Source organism: Colossoma macropomum, unplaced genomic scaffold, assembly GCF_904425465.1.
Source record: "Colossoma macropomum unplaced genomic scaffold, Colossoma_macropomum, whole genome shotgun sequence".
Classification (NCBI taxonomy): domain Eukaryota; kingdom Metazoa; phylum Chordata; class Actinopteri; order Characiformes; family Serrasalmidae; genus Colossoma; species Colossoma macropomum.
This window is the reverse complement of record NW_023494801.1, coordinates 33,516,053-33,535,973: the sequence shown is the minus strand read 5'-3', so window position 1 is coordinate 33,535,973 and position 19,921 is coordinate 33,516,053.

Here is a 19,921-nt window from a genome sequence, read left to right as displayed (position 1 = left end):
GTGTCCATTTTACCATCTTGGCTGTAAACATGTCTCAGTATGTGCTGATGAACTACATACACACATCATCTAAACCACTTATCCTTCTGGGTCGCGGTGGTGTGCTGGAGCCTATCCCGCAGTCATTGGTCGGAAGGCAGGATACACCCTGGACAGGTCACCAGTCCATCGCAGGGCAGACAGACATACACACCTAGGGACAATTTAGCACGTCCAATCAGCCTGACGGCATGTCTTTGGACTGTGGGAGGAAACCGGAGTAAACCCACGCAGACACAGGGAGAACAGGCAAACTCCACACAGAAAGGACCCTGGTCACCCGGCCAGGGAATCGAACCCAGGCCCTTCTTGCTGAGAGGCGACAGCGCTACCCACTGCGCCACCGTGCCGCCCTGCTGCTGAACTAGTATAGGCTAAAAATATAAACAAAAACACAGACTTACATTACTCTGCTTTAAGCTTTAGCAAAGTATAGCTGCTTTTCACGCATCTCCGGCAGGAAACCTTTCCACGAAAGTAGAACAGTTTCTTGTAAAACGTCTCTCAACATTTAATTTTCTACGAAGCTGAAGTCGCTTCTCATTCGCCAGCTTCTTGTCCGTAACTGCTGCAACATTTAAGGTGGAACGAGAAATTCGAAGTAGAAGCTGGTGAATGAGAAACTTCAGCTTCGTGACTTTTTAGCGTTTGTCAGTTTCTCCTCGCAGATTAAACGTATCAGGAAACCAGCCGGAGTGATTATAAACCCAAATGAGTCCATTCATCTCCAAATTATCGATGTTCGTCTCTGTGTTGAACGATTAGTAGAGCTTTATTTTACTGTAAAGGAGGATTATTTTATTTTTACCTTAAAATCTAATTCTGCTGTGGAGCCGCAACACTGTTGCCGACCCCTGTACTAGGCTATGAAGGGCCAACTGGGTGAACCAGTTTGCTACAGCGCCACCCTGAGGCATAATTAGGCTTACTATTTAGCAATTACAGGTACTTCAATACAAAGTGGCTGATCTATTCTTAGGTTACAGAAGTGTGTAATAAAGCTTTGGGCTCTTTTCCTGGTTTGCTCTGTGCTAGTGAGCTTGCTGTTAACCCTTTAGTTACAGGCTAACATTAAATTGGGATTTCTTTGGCTTTTCACTGTGTTCTGTTTGCTGCCCTTTCAGCACAGCGTCCACATTCACTACTTTGACTTTTAACACTGTAACTGTTGACTTTAACGCCATTAACTTACAACAATCAGCCATAACATTATGACCACCTCCTTGTTTCTACGCTCATTGTCCATTTTATCATCTCCACTTACTATATAGGTGCACTTTGTAGTTCTACAGTTACAGACTGTAGTCCATCTGTTTCTCTGCATACTTTGTTAGCCCCCTTTTACCCTGTTCTTCAGTGGTCAGGACCCCCATGGACCCTCACAGAGCAGGTACTATTTGGGTGGTGGATCATTCTCAGCACTGCAGTAACACTGACGTGGTGGTGGTGTGTTAGTGTGTGTTGTGCTGGTGCGAGTGGATCAGACACAGCAGTGTGCACCCGCTCTCTTCATTAGAGATGACCATCAGACGCATCACTGAATCAAAAAGAACTTTCAGTAAATCAGTCAGTTGTGACATCACAGACTGACGTGACGTCAACAGTCACTTCAAACCAACATTCCGGACAATTTACAGAAGTTTTCCAATTTTCAGGAGCGAGTATGAACCCCGGGAGAGAAACGTTTCCGTCTGCTCTCAGTCAGGACTGTCCAGGTAGGCCTGTACTTTCAGTTTAGAGACAAATTAAAGTTAATATTATGTGAATGTTATAATAACTCCTGAATATGTTGTGGTAATTCATAGCAGATACTCAGTAATTAGCAACAGGAGTTGAATAATTCATAATTCACATCAGGTACTCAATCGTTTACAGTGCGGCCTAAAAATGAACTGATTTTGCCCAACAAAATAAATCTTAGTGCCAGTTTTCAGCAGCTTTTTCTCATTTACTCTCACCGGATGAGTTAAGTCAGCTCGAATGGTTTGAGGAGACTGATGGCCTTAAAAGGTTTAAGTTAAATAACTCAAATTATATGGCCATAAATAATTCACTGAACTCAATATGAACAAAACATGCGTTTATTGTTGTAGACACTTGAGTAAGTTGAGTAAATTCTACTAACTCTGTTCGTTTTGTCGATAAAATGATTGAGTATTTTGGATTTATGTTATAATTGTACTAATTCAGTACAATTAAGTGATAGTAAAGCAAACTAGAAAAGGGAAAGTTCATAAACCAACTTTAAGTTGGTTTAAAAAAAGCCAGCCAATCGTGTTAAAACGTTAAAATAGTGGAAGACGGTGGTGGTTGCCACCGTATCCAAGGTGGATGGTAATGTGTTGCTAGGTTTTACCTTAAACTGCTGCCTTAAATCCACTCCTACCTTAAATTCACTACCACCTTAAAGTCACTGCAACCTTAAATCCATTGCCACCTTTAATTCAGTGGTTCCTTAAATGCAGTAGTTCCACCTTGCATTCACTGATACCTTAAGTTCACTGCCAACTTAAATGCAGTTCCACCTTAAACTGAGTGCCACCTTAAATGCAGTTCCACCTTCATTTCACTGCCACATAAAATTTACTGATACCTAAAATCCACCGCCGCCTTAAATTCACTGTTACCTCAAATGTAGTTCCACCTTAAATTCAGTGATACCCTAAGTTCACCGCCACCCTAAATTCAGTGCTACCTTAAATGCAATTCCACCTTAAATTCAGTGCCGCCTTAATTCAGCGCTACCCTAAATGCAGTCCCACTTTAAATTCAGTTCCACCTTAAACGCTGTGCCACCTTTAATTGAGTGCTACCTTAAATGCAGTGCCACCTTAAATTCACTGCTACCTTAAATTTACTGATACCTTAAATTTGCTGTTCCCTTAAATGCAAATACACCTTTAATTCAGTGCCACCCTAAATGTTGTTCCACCTTAAATTCACTGCCACCTTAAATTTACTGATACCTTAAATTGAATGCATAAATGTAAATTAAATTCACAATGAGCGCGGATCCAGAGTCAACATAAAAGCAGTTTTTAGAGAGCAGAGTCTGTTTTCCCAGCTTCTGGATGGGAAGACCAGAGAGAGAAAGAAGCTTTGGGAGAAGCAGCACTGCTGAAAATCCCCTTGAGTAGTAGAGTCTGTTTCTGGAGCTGCAGGTGTTTAATGGGAGTGGTCCCCTAGGGGTGGGCTCCAAAAGTGGATTTAACGTTTAGCTAACTTGTTTTGAGTTGAGTAACTCTGAGCTGAACTAAGATGCAAAAAAGGCAAATCTACTGTAAATTTGCCACGTCACTCATCGGAGAACAAGCCCTATACAAGCCTGATGATACAGAAGTATGAAAAACGTTCATTGAGACCAGAAAGTTTGTTGGGCCTCGCTGGGCTCAGGTCAAATAGCAGACCTCTAACAATGCTTATCAGGACACTCACAGATGGGATGGTTTGTTTTATGTTGAAAACATTGTTTCAATGCTCTTAAAAAAGATGGTTCTTCAAGGGTAGTAAAGACAGTGGTTCTTTAGAGAGCCATGAACACTAAATTTAGTCAACATCTCTCTCTATATATATATGTCTATATAATCTAGTCAATATATATCTTGGTACTTCTTTTCTTGAGTGCCTTGTGATCCCTTTGCTGCTGTAGCACTGTGAATTTCCCTGTTGTGGGACTGATATTAACTGATGGTTGTGCACTGATTAAAAGATTATCTAGCTTGTTTATAGACATTATTTACTTGTTTTAGGTCATTTTATCAAGTAAAATTTTCTCACTTTATCAGTCAATAATTTTGCTGGTTTCAAGCAAAATCTCAAATTAGTCTTACAACAATCTCAACAGGAGAAATCTTAGATTTATTGACTACATTTAAGATCATTTTACTTGTATATGTAGCACCAAGAAGAGTTTATTTTTGTTTACGATGTCAAGCTTGCAACAATAGAAAAATCGCTTTTGGTGCTATGTAGAACCGTATACAACACGTTCTCCATCAATCTAGAGAAACTTTACACTATGCAAAGAACCCTTTAAGCATGCTGTTCTATTTAGAACCATTGTTTTCACTAAAGACTCTTGAGGAACCATCTTTTTTTGAGAGTTTGGTTTGGTTTTCAGCATTTACTCATGACTATTGCCAAAGATGGATGATGTGGAGAGAGGATGTTTGTGGATGGCCTCACTAGGGGGGCTCCTGAGTGACGCAACCGTCCAAGCGTTGGCCCTGTCATCAGGAGATCGCAAGTTTGATCCCTGGTGATGTTACAGCCACCTGTATGGCCTTACTGAGGAAACATTTCTGTTTTTTGGGGAAACGTCTTCCCATCAGTGTAGTTACACAGCTTTAGGGAAGCAAAAGTTGTTTTTCTATGACAGAGGTCAAAGAACCTTTTGTGGCACCATTATTTTAAGAGTGAAAAGGTCCAGCACAGCACTGTGATGCTCATGGATTAATAGTTAGATCATAACATTTCCTTTTGACAAATTGTTTTCTTTCCTTTTTGCAGCGTGCGGTGCCGACAGTGGTCGGTCAGTCTCTGCCACCAGCTCTCTGTGCACTTGCATCAGAGACCACACACTTATTGACCACACAGTGAGGGTCAGCAATGATACTGGATCCATCACTGCATTGCCCTGGAATACGTACTCCACGTCAAGTGGCCAGGACGAGGCAAGCACTTCAAGATCTGTGCCACAGCTGTTAGATGAGCAGGATGGTGCAACTCAGTCCACGTCCACATCATCTGTTATTTCTTCCACCGAAGGCATCTCAACATCTCCTTCCTCTACCTCATCACTTACTTCATGTGGCTGGGAAAGTAAACCCGACAGCTTGCCAGGTTCCCCACTTCCTCGTGAAGATTTGAGGACCATTGGTGACTCATTAACTTATGCAGCTGAGAAATTAGTTCAGGTGGAATCTCACCCACTGCAAGATACCAATTCTGGATCAAATCAGGAGACTGTAACGCTGAATTCCAGCCTTGCCAACAAATCATCTTGGCCTACTTTGGGGCCTGATGTCACTGGCCTTGCTTTTTCAAATTTCCTGCCTCTCCAAGAGCAGAACAAGCCTTTTAAAATGACTTTTCCTAAAGATATCCTGGTTGTTGACGTGTCATTTGAGCAAGGACTGGAGTCTGAGCTAGATTTCCCATCAACGCATTCTTGCGGACCACAGCAGGGCAGTAGTATTAATGCTGTACGTGAGAGGTCAACTGCTTCTGTCAATCCAGCAAGCAGTCCTGCAGTCTTCCAGCCACCGATGTCCGGTGGCGATGTTGCCCTCCATGTGATTATGGAGCAAGATGACCTGTGTGAATCAAGGCACACTGTGTACTCTTCCATTTCAACCAGTAACTCACTGGCATCTGCCCTTGATGGCACTAGCATTAACTTCTCAAAGCCTGTCTTTCAAGCTCCCTTGCTTCTCGAGAAGAATTTCTTGTTGACTTTCGAGGACAAAGAAGGCAAGGATGTGCTAGGTAATCAGCCAGCATTTGAGAAAGAAACAAGACCAAATATGTCTTCTCTACAGGAGGGACAGCAGGCAGAGGGAATACATGGATCAGATGTGAACATACAACATGTACCCGCTGCTCCAAATAGCTGGTCGCCCCAGGAGCATCATGAGGCTTCTAATGAGGAGGCACTTAACTCTACGTGTCTCCCAGAGGCAATTAGGAATGTTGGCAGGATTGCAACAAATGGATTTCTACAAGAATCTCTTGCTTCTTATTGTGAGCCTGAGACTGCAATGGCCATGCCACTGAGCGTAAGCCTTCAAGACGAAGAGCATGCACAGTTTCCTCAAGGTGCTAGTCAGTTTAAAGGTCAATCTCCAGGCCTTTTCGATCCTGCAGGGTCCCCCATTGAGAAGAGTATCCTGTCTTCAATCTATATGACCAATAGACCCAGTGACCAAGGATGTGAAGAGCACTTTAGGGTCAACTTCTATTGCCAAAGGGTTAACCCAGACATAATTAGCTCATGCGATCCTTTGCCAGAAGCTTTATTACTCTGTGTCTCATGAAGCCCTCACAGACTATGAAGATGAAGAACCATGTTGTGCCAATTTGCAGGCTGCTCTACAATGTAGCCCAGTCCAGTCCAGATCCAGTCCTCTACTACCTCATGAACCTTCACCCAGATATGGCCAGGACAAGGAAATTACTGATGAACCAATGACCCTTGGTGCCTCAGTGGAAGTCTTTTGTGATACTGCCAAGGTTGAGATCTCAGGAGAAGATGAACTATACGTCTTCCTTGATTTCGCCAATAATAAACTGCTCGAGAACATTAGTGTGGATGAGGTTGTCAAGACAGCTGCTTGTTCATCAAGTCAGGATGAAGACAGTCCAGAGCCTTCAACAAGTGTCCTCCTACTGTCAGAGCAAGACGAAACAGGGGGTGAGCTAATATTACCACCAATTGTTCAACCAGACAGAGAGAGCTTCTCGGTTCTTGACAATGTTCCTAGCCATGACTGCGCAAACGCCTCAGCTATGTCAGTCAAAAGACAATTAGACACTTCAGAGGAAGAAAACGAGAGTGCAGATAACACTGTTAGTTGTCCAAAGAGACAGAAACTCTCATCCAGCCTCAAGAGACGACTACACAAGAGAACGAGGGATGAAAGTGACACCGAGGCTCCTCCGAGTTCTCATGATGCCGATAGGGATGTACCTTCTAGAAAGAGGAGGAGGAAATAAAATGATCAGGACTGCTATGATGACCTTTCAGTACTGATACCTCAGTTTTCTATTGTTTCTCTTCACACCTAAATGAGAATTCCCCAATATTTCTGTAGGACACAGCTGTTGAATAAACTTATTCAGACTAGTTCGATGTGAAATGATTGACTGAAGAGAATTTACGGACTCAGATTTCTTTACAGTAGTTGTTTTATGAACCAGGGGTCGCCATGACTACAACACAAATATGGCCATTTAATGTAATATCCAAAACCACCAGTGAAACAAAAAATCACTCATACGGTTTAAAATCATCAATGAAATTGTATTTACATTATATATATATATATATCTGCAGTGTTACTGCAGTGCTGAGAATGATCCACCCCCCAAATAGTACCTGCTCTGTGAGGGTCCATAGGGGTCCTGCCCACTGAAGAAAAGGGTAAAAGGGGGCTAACAAAGTATCAGAGAAACAGATGGACTACAGTCTGTAACTGTAGAACTACAAAGTGCACCTATATAGTAAGTGGAGCTGATAAAATGGACAATGAGCGTAGTATATATATATATATATATATATATATATATATATATATATGTTAGAACTAGCATTACATCAACATACAATATAGTGTTTGGGTTTTCTAATGGAGTGAATGATCAAACATCCCTCAAATAAGAAGAATTAAAAAAGACTTACATAGATGTTTCATAACTTCTGTATAATTCAGTAGTTGAGATGTAAACATACCAGAGTGATTCAGAGTGGTTTGGTGTGAAATGGTTCAGATGTCTTTCCAGTGGTGGTGATAGGAACCAGGGGTCGCCATGACTACAACACAGATATAGACATTTTATTTACTATCAAAACCACCAGTGAACCTACACGAGCCTTCTGAGTTTATATGGAATGTTGATGATGGTAAAGTAGTGGTGAATCTATATGTTCTCTTTTGGGACTATTTTACCTTATACTGCCCTTCATGTATCCCTCCACCATGAACGCCTCTGATAAACTACATTATACTCTCAGAAGTATCTAAAAACCATGTCTCTGGTAACAAATTCACAACCATTCCCTTTAAAAACGTTGTGAAGGACTCTTCAGAGGTGGACGGCTGGCTCTGGACTGACTAGCGGCTACTTCATTTAGCACATGATTTTGATGTGGTGGACTTTTAAAAAACGGCAGTCATGTAGCAGAATGTGTTGAATTGGTTTACACACAGCAATGTGTGACTCCAGGCGAACCCTTGTCATCCAGCTAAAACAAACAGCTGTGATTAAAAATGCTGCTTCGGGACTGTTTAGGCTTCGGGCGACACATCCAGTTCAATTATGGATTAAATAATAAAGAAAGCTCCTGGTTTCAGTAAAATCCCACAGAGGGCTCTCCAGGCTTAGTGCTCCTTTATGTTATGACATAGAAATGTCACATGTGTGGAAAGTATTTTCCTGGAATATAAAACTACTATTAAGTATATTAGAGAGAAAAAATTCACTCATACAGTTTAAAAATATATCAGTTAAAATGTATTTGCATTTGATGTATTTTATTAAGAGAACTAATATTGCATGAACATACAACATGGTGTTTGGGTTTTCTAATAGAGTTAGGCACAAAATTTTACTGCACTGAATTATCAAACATCCCTCACATAAGAAGAAATTGCATAGATGCTTCAAAATTTCTGCATAATTCAGTGTGTGAGATGCAAACAGAGAGATTCAGAGTGGTTTGGTGTGAAATGGTTCAGATGTCTTTACAGTGGTGGTGATAGGAACCAGGGGTCGCCATGACTACAACACAAATATAGACATTTTATTTATCATCCAAAACCACCAGTGAACCTACACGAGTCTTCTGAGTTTATATGGAATGTTGATGATGGAAAATAGTGGAAAACCTGAAATAGTATGTTTTCTTTTGGAACTATTTTGCCTCACAATGCGCTGCATGTGTCCCTCCACTATGGATGGCTCTTAAAAAAACTACATTAAAGGCCAAAATTTTCTCTCAAAAGTAGTGAAAAACAATGTTTCAGGCAGTGTGTTCATAATCACTTCAACCTACTCTTCTGAGTTTTCATATGGAAAAATGACGGTAAAATAGTGATAAATCTGAAGAAATACGTTTCCTTTGGAGACTGTTTTGCCTCTCTGATGTGAATAGATTGAATGGATTGAACGAAACTATTGTCAGACAGTGTTTCAGACATCAGGCAGTGAATTCACAGCCATTTCATGTAGTAACTTTCCGTGAGGAGCTTTTAGAGGTGGACGTTTGGTTCCTATCACCACCACTGTGAACAGTTCTTCAATTCTAGCCTTCACTAAATGAGCTCATCTTTACAAATCAATCTGTCTATCTATGCATTTGTTTTAACTGTTTTTTTTATGGCAGTGAACAGATCAATTTGCTGAAATAAGCTTCACTGAGCAGACAGAAAGCCCCCCGAAGCTCGAGACCCTTCCAGCCTCTCTCACCTGCGGAATAAACAAAGCAATAAAAATTGACGTTCTGGGCACTCTGGGGAGATCCGTCCGGCGTCTGTTCGTGATGAGCTCCCTCGGTGTGTTCTCCACCCCCACGAGGCTACAAGCATAATGCGCACCTTAAGCTCAGGCTATTTTAGTAGCTCACAGTTACAGAGAATCCACATATAAACAAGCTCTACGCTGTCGGACAAAAGGGTGAAGTACAGGCAGTAGTGGGTGGACCAGTCTGCTGGTTAAAAATCATATCCGTTACAGTGGTTCACCACAAGAAAGCGCAGATAACGCCACGTACAAACAGTGCAAGCCATGCTAACGTTATCCCGTTCAGCTGGCTGGCAGAGTCAGAGATGTTTCAGTCACATCTGAGTTAAAAACAAAATGTAGAACTCTCAGAAAAAACAGCTTTATGTAGAACCATGAGCAGTCAAAGAAACGCTTGCATGCTTAAACGGTTCTTTATATGGTGAAAGCGTTCTTCAGATTGGTGGAGAATGTCTTTTACATGGTTCTATATAGCACCTTTTTGAAAAAGGTTCTATATAGCACCAGAAAGGATTCTGCTATTGTTTACGATGTCAAGCTTGCAACAATAGTGCTGTAGAACCACATAGAACATGTTCCCCATCAGTCTGAAGAACCATTTCACCATGCAAAGAACCCTTTAAGCATACAATTCTATTTAAAACCATTGTCTTCACTAAAGACCCTTAAGGAACCATTTTTTTTTAAGAGTGTAGTTTTGTTTTTTTAGCTTGGTTTTGATGTGGAGAGAGAATATTTGTGGATAGGTCTTTAAGAATGGCCTTACTGAGGAAACATCTCTGTTTTGGGGAAACATATATATATATATATATATATATATATATATATATATATATATATATATATATATATATATATATATATATATATATATATGTATGCAGTGATAGGAACCAGGGGTCGCCATGACTATAACACAAGTATAGACATTTTATTTACTATCCAGAACCACCAGAGAAGCTACACGAGTCTTCTGAGCTTTGTCTGCATGGAACTGCTTTAGGGAACCAAAAGTAGTGGTTCTATGGCAGTGCACGAAGAACCCTTTGTAGCACCATTCTTTAAAACCTGCTGTTGTTTACGATGTCAAGCATGTAACAATAGAAAACCCCTTTGCGGTGCTTTATAGAACGAATGCCATAGATGTGCAGCTGTGAAGAAGTAAAGAAGCCTTTATAAGAAAAGAAAATAGACAAATCAGACAAAGATGCTGCTGTTGTTCTCAGAACAATGGACTGACCGTCCCGGGGTCCAGACTCGTGTGACTTCTAAGACTGAACTTTGGAGGTGTGTCTGCAGATTTCTTAGAGAAACTGAAAGTGAGTCTCCTGAAAAGAAGAAATATATTATATACACACAGTGTATATACATATGTGTGTGTGTGTATATATACATATATATATATATATATATATATATATATATATATATATATATATATATATATATACACACCGATCAGGCATAACACCTCACCACCTCCTTGTTTTTGCACTCATTGTCCATTTTATCAGCTCCACTTATTATAAAGGTGCACTTTGTAGTTCTACAGTTACAGACTGTAGTCCATCTGTTTCTCTGCATACTTTGTTAGCCCCCCTTTACCCTGTTCTTCAGTGGTCAGGACCCCATGGACCCTCACAGAGCAGGTACTATTTGGGGGGGTGGATCATTCTCAGCACTGCAGTAACACTGCAGATGTATATATATATATATATATCAAATGTAAATACAATTTCATTGATGATTTTAAACCGTATGAGTGATTTTTTGTTTCACTGGTGGTTTTGGATAGTAAATTAAATGGCCATATTTGTGTTGTAGTCATGGCGACCCCTGGTTCATAAAACAACTACTGTAAAGAAATCTGAGTTAGTAAATTCTCTGCAGTCAATCATTTCACATCGAACTAGTCTGAATAAGTTTATTCAACAGCTGTGTCCTACAGAAATATTGGGGAATTCTCATTTAGGTGTGAAGAGAAACAATAGAAAACTGAGGTATCATCATTGCAGTCCTGTTCATTTGGACGTGGTGGTGGTGTGTTAGTGTGTGTTGTGCTGGTACGAGTGGATCAGACACAGCAGTGCTGCTGGAGTTTTTAAACACTGTGTCCACTCACTGTCCACTCTATTAGACACTCCTACCTTGTCGGTCCACCTTGTAGATGTAAAGTCAGAGACGATAGCTCATCTGCTGCTGCACAGTTTGTGTTGGTCATCCTCTAGTCCTTCATCAGTGGTCACAGGACGCTGCCCACAGGACACCTTGTAGATGTAAAGTCATAAATATATATATATATATATTTAGAATTAGCTATATTTAGCAGTCCACCTTGTAGTTTTCTGTTGAATGTGTGTTTTTCCTGACACTTATTTCCAGTGCAGTGTCAGTACATGTGTATGTTTATATTTCATATTTAATGCTACTTCGGTCACTGCATGACTTCATATGTGTATCATTTCAGAGTTTTGATGTCTTCGTTGTTATTCTCTAAAGTGGAAACCAGCAAAAATACGGAAGCCCTTTGTGAATAGGTGTGTCCCAACCTCTAACTGGTCCTGTGTGTTGGTTATATCCACAGGCTAAATAATGAGCGTATGTGTGCTGGAGTGAAGAACAGTCTCTCCATTCTTCTCATGCTCTCCTCCCTGCGAGACGAGCGAGAAGGTTGCGTGTTTTGGCTGGAGTTTAAACTCAAACCATATGAAGTCTACAGGAATAACAGCTGTGCTGAAGGCCTGCGAGCTTATGATCCATCGCTGTGGTCTGCTCTGGGTCAAATCTAGCGTTCTGCCAATTAATCTTGAATAAACAGTCAATCCTGGGACACGCCCCAGAGTGACGTCCAACCGCTCGTGAATCTGAAGCAACCGCTCCATCAGACTAATCCTGTGCCATGTTTTACACACATAGCTCTGTTGATATGTGATGAAATTCATCAATTTAAATGACCATCACTCACGATATTACTCATAGCAGCACGGACTTCTGGAGCAAACAACTACAAACATGCCCTACAGTTTACTTTGTATTACAGTTTCACAGTTCAGCCAACACCACATGTGTAATATAAATGTGTGGGGGGTGAACAGAGTGAAGACACTGAAAATGGGTTATTTTATATGTTCTTCACAGAAAATGAGCAAAGACCGAGAATCTGAGGGTGAAATAATAATAAATCACATCATTTTTGTCTTTTGGTAAACATTGAAAACGGGTCCCACAGACCTGAACACCCCACAAGGGTTAAACAAGGATGAGGCCAGAGTTGTTTTCTTTTTGAAGGTAGATCACGATGACCTGTCTACTGGGAAAAGTAGATCTCAAACCACAGAAGTACGGGCACCCCTGATCTAGTTTTTCAAAACTGTGATTTTTTAAACTGAGTATATTCACAAACTGTACATTTAGAAATTGTGAATATTTAGTCAAAATAACAATTCCATGCTGGAAAAGGCAAAAATAACAAAAAAATCCATCCACAGCCACAAAGCATGTGCGAAATAAATCCCAGAACAGAGAAATTCCTGGGCGCACCGTCTCAGGAAAAGTGTAAAAAGCCTTTATTGAAACATGGCAGTATGTTTAAAAATGTGCCGACACGTTGCGGCCTATTCAGTCCTTCATCAGGACACAGAACGACTGTTCACGGAATTGTTATTTTTGAGTTCGAGTTCGGTATCTCAGAGTTAAATAACCCTCTGGATTAGTACAAAATCCACCCAGCAGTGAGTTCTTTGCTGCTGTGACTTTGTCCTTTATGTTGATGTGATTTGTACAGCTCTGTGGAGTCGTGTGTCCCACGCTTCGGAGTTTCAGTGTTTGTTTCCACTGCTTTGTTGTGATCTGTGAGGGTTTGTGTTCTGTTGGAGTTTAGAACAGCAGCTACTGACTCTTGATGTGTTTTACGTTCATTCTGTCCTCAGACTGCAGCCATCAGATAAGATAATTGTTAAGTGACAGCCATTTGTTTTATCGCCGTTCTTGATAAATATCACTGTCAGTCTTTCGCTGCTAACCTTTTCTCCAGCGTATCCCAACACATCAAACGATGTGTCAGACGCGGCGTCGTCTCCAGCGTGATCGGCCATCAGCGGGAGATTGCAGCCGCTGTTAAGCAGGCCTACGCGGCAAATATCACAGGCTCTCTGTGTGATCTTACAGCGAAAATCCAGTCTGCCCGTTTTCCTCCTCACGTCAAACACAATCAACCGGCCAAGACTTGTTTGGTTTCCAAAGTTTGCAGGCTACGATAATGCAAAGTGGACAAATAAAGGACAGAATAGCTGAAAAAAGTAGTAGTGGCCAACTTGAAGCCTGAGTTTTGTCCATACTTAACCACATAATCAAGTCTATTAGAGATTATTTAAAGGCAAATTCCACCAATTAAACAAAAGAGACTCAGATGTCGTCACAGTGGTGGTGATAGGAACCACTTTACTTACTATCCAAAACCACTAGTGAACCTACATGAGTCTTCTGAGCTTTATATGGAAGGTTGATGATGGGAAAATCTGAAAAAAATGAGTTTTCTCTGGGGACTATTTTGCCTTCGCCCTGCATGTATCCCTCCACCACAAATGGATTGTTTAATGTATGTTTTAAACCCAAACTATTGGAATACAATGTCTCAGACTCAATGTGGGCTCCCACAAGTCTGGTATTGCTCCTATAGATCAAGGTGTACCCCAAGGATCTGTCCTTGGGCCTCTCCTCGTTATCATTTGCATCTCCCCACTCGGTCAGATCATCCACAACCATGGTTTTAACTTTCACTGCTATGCTGATGACATTCAAATGTATGTCAGCACTACTTCCCTCTGCCTCTGCCCAGGCTTTCAGTTCTTGTGTCAGAGGTTTGAAAATTTGGTTGCAAAATAATTACCTGAAACTAAACGCTGATCAAACCGAGGTTCTGTTAGTCGGAGCTAAAACCTCACTTTCCCAGGTATTGAACTGTTCAGTCAACATTGATGGTGTCGATATGAAGCCAGCCCGATTTGCTAAGAACCTTGGCTGTCTTCTCTTTTGAGTCTCATATTAAGCTCGTCGCCAAAACTGCATTTTATCATCTGCGTAACGTTGCACGCTTACGCCCTATGCTGAGTGACACTGATGCTAAAATGTTGATCAATGCCTTCATCTTCTCTCGCATCGATTACTGTAACTCACTTCTCTATGGCCTTCCAGCTAAACTAATTAATCATCTTCAGTACATCCAAAACTCAGCAGTCAGGGTTCTCACCTCCACCAAACGCACAGATCATATCACTCCTGTTCTTCGACAGCTGCATTGGTTCCTATTAGTTCTAGCATTAAGTACAAAATCCTTCTTCTTACCTTCAAGGCTTTACGTGCTCTGGCTCCGACACACCTTTCTGCTCTCATTTCATTATACTGTCCCTCTCGTCGCTCTCCGATCTTCTAATTCTGGACTCCTCACAGTTCCCTCAACTAGACTTTCTACTATGGGTGGCAGATCTTTCAGTGCTGCTGCCCCCAAACTCTGGAATTCTCCACCTTCCACTCTTCATAACTGCTCTTCTTTGTGTTCCTTCAAATCTCTGCTAAAAACCTTCCTTTTTTCTTCTCTGTAGTCTTATATTATATATATATATATATATATATATTATATATATATATATATATATATATATAAAATCGCACAAATGGTGTAAGTGGACAGTGGTCCAGTGATTTTTGACAATTTCTGCGTAATTAAATGGTTAAGATGAACAAGGTAAACAAAGCCAGTCAGGTTTGGACTGAAATACTATGTTCTAGAGAAACGTATTATTATTATTATTATTATTATTATTAAGTTCAATTTATATAGCGCCTTTCACAAACCCAAGGATGCTTTACATAGTATCAAATATATATATATATATATATATATATTTGATACTATGTAAAGCGTCCTTGGGTCTCTAGAACGGAGTATTTCACTCCAAACCTGACTGGCTTTGTTTACCTTGTTCATCTTAACCATTTAATCACTGGACCACTGTCCACTTACACCATTTGTGCGATTTTATGTACCAAAAACATAAACCTGTAATGTTTTATTTCAAACTTTCTGGGTGAAAAAAGTTGCCTTGGGGGACTATTTTGCCTCACAACACCCTGCATACACCCCTCCACCATGACTGGTGTGAGGGGTTTGTATGGATCGGACAGGTGCAGAGTTGGCTGTTGTGTAAAAGATTTAATAAAGGAACAAACCAGAGGCGGAATCCAAAAACAGGCTAAGCTCATACACAGGCAAATGGATATATGCAGACGAGACACAGACAGGGCCGAAAAGGCAGACAGAGGGTCTGAACACGAACAAAAAACAAAGGGGTCAGGCAAAAAGACGTAAACGAGAAACCAAAACAAAGTCACAAACCAGGAGACTGATACAGACAGAAGGCTCGATAATGAACAACAGGCTTATACAAAACTTCACAGGGATCCAAACTAAAAGCCTGGGCTTTATACTCACTCTAAGGGGTCACATGACAAGGAATACAGGTGTCAACAATCAATGATCAGGACAGGCTGAACGTGGATAGGACGGTCGTGAAGAGTCCAGAGTCATGTGACCTCCCAGAGGATTCTGGGAGCTGCAGTCCGGGTGATTATCTAGGCATATCCAGGATTAGCTACATTAGCCTCATAGCTCCAGTGCTAAAACTAAAGGAGCAAACTTCAGACACCAAACATGTCTTGGTTGATTAACTACATTTGGGGTAATTCAATTTTTGGTCTCTCTCAGAAACTGATGGAGGTCAACCTGCTCTGTCTGGCCTCAGTGTGCTTCCTTCTGCCAAGCAGGCCTTCACCTCCAGCCTCCTCTCAGGAACTATAATCACGAAGGCTATGCTGGCTGCTGCTGAGTAAGCTCTTAGCTGTCGTTCTGTGCGTAAGCTGTGGTCAGGGAAGCTGCTGCCTGGAGCTCCACTGACCAGAGGGAAACCCCTGGAGCCCTCCTGGTTTGGCAGGGCTCCCAATGAAGCACTTAAAGCAATGGTCTGAAATGTAATGGAGGCCCATACAAAGTGTTTTCTACTTTAGTTTAGCACTTGAGGCTAATGTAGCTAACAAGTAGAGCTTATACTCCACCAATTCTGAATCTAATCTGAATTACACTCTTGCCTCCAACTGTGTGAAGTTATTAAGTTATTAAGATCAAAAACAGACTTAATTATGTAATTTCTGACACTGTATGACATAATATTATCTATAAACATGGACTCAAGTCTGTTAGCATAGCTAAACGCAGTAGTGGTCATCTTCAAGGCTGAATTTTGTCCATGTTTGTGGATAACAGTATGTCATAGTGTCAGAAATCACAATCAGGACTGTTTGTTTTAATTTTTAATAACATTTTATGCACTAAATTGTTAGAAGATGAGTCAAAATCTGTTATTTTACTGTGTAACACCACAGAGCTAAAATCAAGGCTGTTTAATGTTACTTGCAAACATGTCCAGCGTGGCCCAGAGGAGGATGGGTTCCTCTTCTAAAGAGCCTTTGAGAAGAACCAAGACTCACAAGTAGAACCTCCTTAAGAACATGAGGGAGAACTACTTAGAGGAAACAAGACTCAGTAGGATAACCTTGAGCATGGAGAGCAACCAGTGAGAGGAATCAAGTTTCTAAAAAAGAACCTCTCTAAGACCACGATGAAGAACCACACCCTTTTAGCGAGGTTCCCCTTCTGAGTCTTGGTACTCTCAGTGGTTCTTTCTCATGCTCTTTGGGAGGTTCTCCTTTTGAGTCTTGGTTCCTGTCAGTGGTTCTCCATTATGCTCTTAGAGAGGATATCCATTTTAGTCTTAGTTCCTCTGAGTGGTTCTTTCTTATGCTCTTAGGGAGGCTCTCTTTTTGAGTCTTGGTTCTCCTCAGTGGCTCTTCCTCATATTCTTAGGGAGGTTCTCCTTTTGAGCCTTGGCTCCTCTCAGTGGTTCCTCTTCATGATTTTTATGGGGTTCTCCTTCTAAGTATTGGTTCCTCTCAATGGTTCTTCCTCATGCACTCATGGAGGTTCTTCTTATGAGTCATGGTTCAACTCAGTGGTTGTTCCTCATGCTCTTAAGGAGGTAACCCTTTTGAGTCTTGGTTCCTCTCCATGGTTCCTCATCATGGTTTTAGAGAATTTCATTTTGAGTATTGGTTCTTTTAGTGGTTCTTCTTCGTGCTCTCCTTCTGAGTCTTGGTTTCTCTCAGTGGTTCTTCCTCATGCTCTTAAGGAGGTTCTTCTTTTTAGTGTTTGTTCTTCTTAGTGGTTCTTCTTCATGCTCCTGGGGAAGTTCTCCTTCTGAGTCTTGCTTCCTCTCAGGGGTTCTATATCATGCTTTTGGAGAATTTCATTTTGAGTACTGGTTTCTTTAGTGGTTCTTCCTCATGCTCTAATGAAGGTTCTTCTTTTGAGTCTTTGTTGCTCTCAGTGGTCCTTCATCATGCTTTTAGAGAGTTTCATTTGAGCCTTCGCTTCTCTTGGTGGTTCTTCCTCATGCTCCTAGAGATGTTCTCCTTTTGAATCCTGGGTCCTCTCAGTGGTTCTTCATCATGCTCTTATGGAGGTTCTCCTTTTGAGTCTTGGTTCCTTTCGGTGGTTCTTCCTCGTGCTTTTAGAGAATTTCATTTTGAGTCTTGGTTCTTCTAATGGTTCTTCTTAATGCTCTTCTTTTGAGTCTTGGTTCCTCTCGGTGGATCTTCATCATGCTTTTAGAGAATTTCATTTTGAGTCTTGGTTCTTCTAATGGTTCTTCTTAATGCTCTTCTTTTGAGTCTTGGTTCCTCTCAGTGTTTTTTCATGCTCTTAGGGAGATGTTATGAGGCCGAGGGCTTCACCCGTATTTTTGGAAAGCTGTTTTGGGACAATAACTGTTCTAGAAAGTGCTACACAGACACAACTGAACTGAACAGAATTCAAATGTTCAGAATGTCTCAGCACAGACAAATGCTGGTTCTCCTGCATATGGATGATTAGAGAAGGACTTGACCTCCAGTTTACGGTTCATTGGATCCACTCGGCAGACGGATGCTTTGCGTTGTATGAGCTCTCTGGACCTGCGAAGATGAAACTGAACGGACCACAGGTGGCTGGTTCTGTCAGTTTCGATCAGATGGAGGCGAGGTTACGCCAGCGGGCCGGAGAATGGAAGATTAGGGCCGAGGGAGGACAGCTGTGCTCGTAAGGTGAAAGGATTAGAAAACAATGATTTGGTCTGGACTACCTACTTGAAAGAAAAGCTTAAATTATCCCAAACTTCATTAGACTACAATGTAGAACTATTCAGATTCTATTTACTCTGAAAAAAGTGATGCATTGATTTAAATGTGTTTATCATGTTTACATGAAATGAAATATGTTGCATCAACACAATTGGCATCAACTGCAAGACAAATTGATATATTGATGTACAATATTTTATTCTATTTTGTGTTTTTTTTGGAAAAAATTGCCCAATATGTGTTTTTCTGGGCTGATACTGATACTGAGATTATTAGTAGACAAGAAGACAGATGACCAAAATATGGGCTGAAATTCATTTACTGTAAATTTGTTTATAAAGTGAAAATTTACAGGAACACCTATAATAATAAACTATAATAATACATTTAAAATAAACATATAAATAAACACGTAAACAGCCTTTAAAACACCACAAATGAAAAACATGCTTAAGCAACAGAGCATTAAAGGCTGTGATTTGGAAATGCAAACCACTGACGCTTTAGTCATTAAGGGACCGTCTACATAGTGCATAACATATTTCCCATCCCAGCACTCTTTGGGCGGAAGGCAGGAAACACCCTGGATTAAAGGGTTCTTTGCATCATTAAATGGTTCCTCAGATTGATGGAGAATGTGCTGTAGATGGTTCTATATAGAACCTTTTTGAAAAGGATTCTATATAGCACCAAAAAGGGGTTCTTCTATTGTTACGATGTTTAGCCTGTAACAATAGAAAAACCCTTTTTGGTGCTAAATAGAATCTTTTTCAAATATACCACATTCTCTATCAATCTGAAGAACCATTTCATGATGCCTTAATACGCAAAGGGTTCTCTGAGTGTTCATGGTTCCATATAGAACCATTTTCTTTACAAAAGGACCCTTGAAGAACCATCTTTTTGAAGGGTGTACTTGCAAAAACACATCCATATAGTCAATGTTTAAAGGGTCCCTTAATGACTAAAGCATAAGTGATCTGCATTTCCAAACCATTACTCTCCCCTTAAACTACATTGTACTACAACGACAATAAATCCATTATATTATATTATATTGTATTGTATTCTTTAACAACAGGCGTTTTTGAAGTATATTATTATATACTTCATATTACATTATTATATATTATATAGAGAAGGCTATTATTTCTGCTTATAAATACTCTTTTTATTGACCAAGCCAGAAAAGGCCACCGAAATACAGCTAGAATATGAGAAAGGTCACTTACAGCCTGGCAGCTTCACTCCATGGTAGACACTTAAGCCACCATAACTAAACCCACTCCCAAATGCAATAACACTGAATAAACACATACACACACTTTAACCCAACCTACAACAACAACAACAGCAATAACAGGTGGGTCAGAGCGTGCGGCACAGATTTGCATACCACACCTCTAAAGCCCCT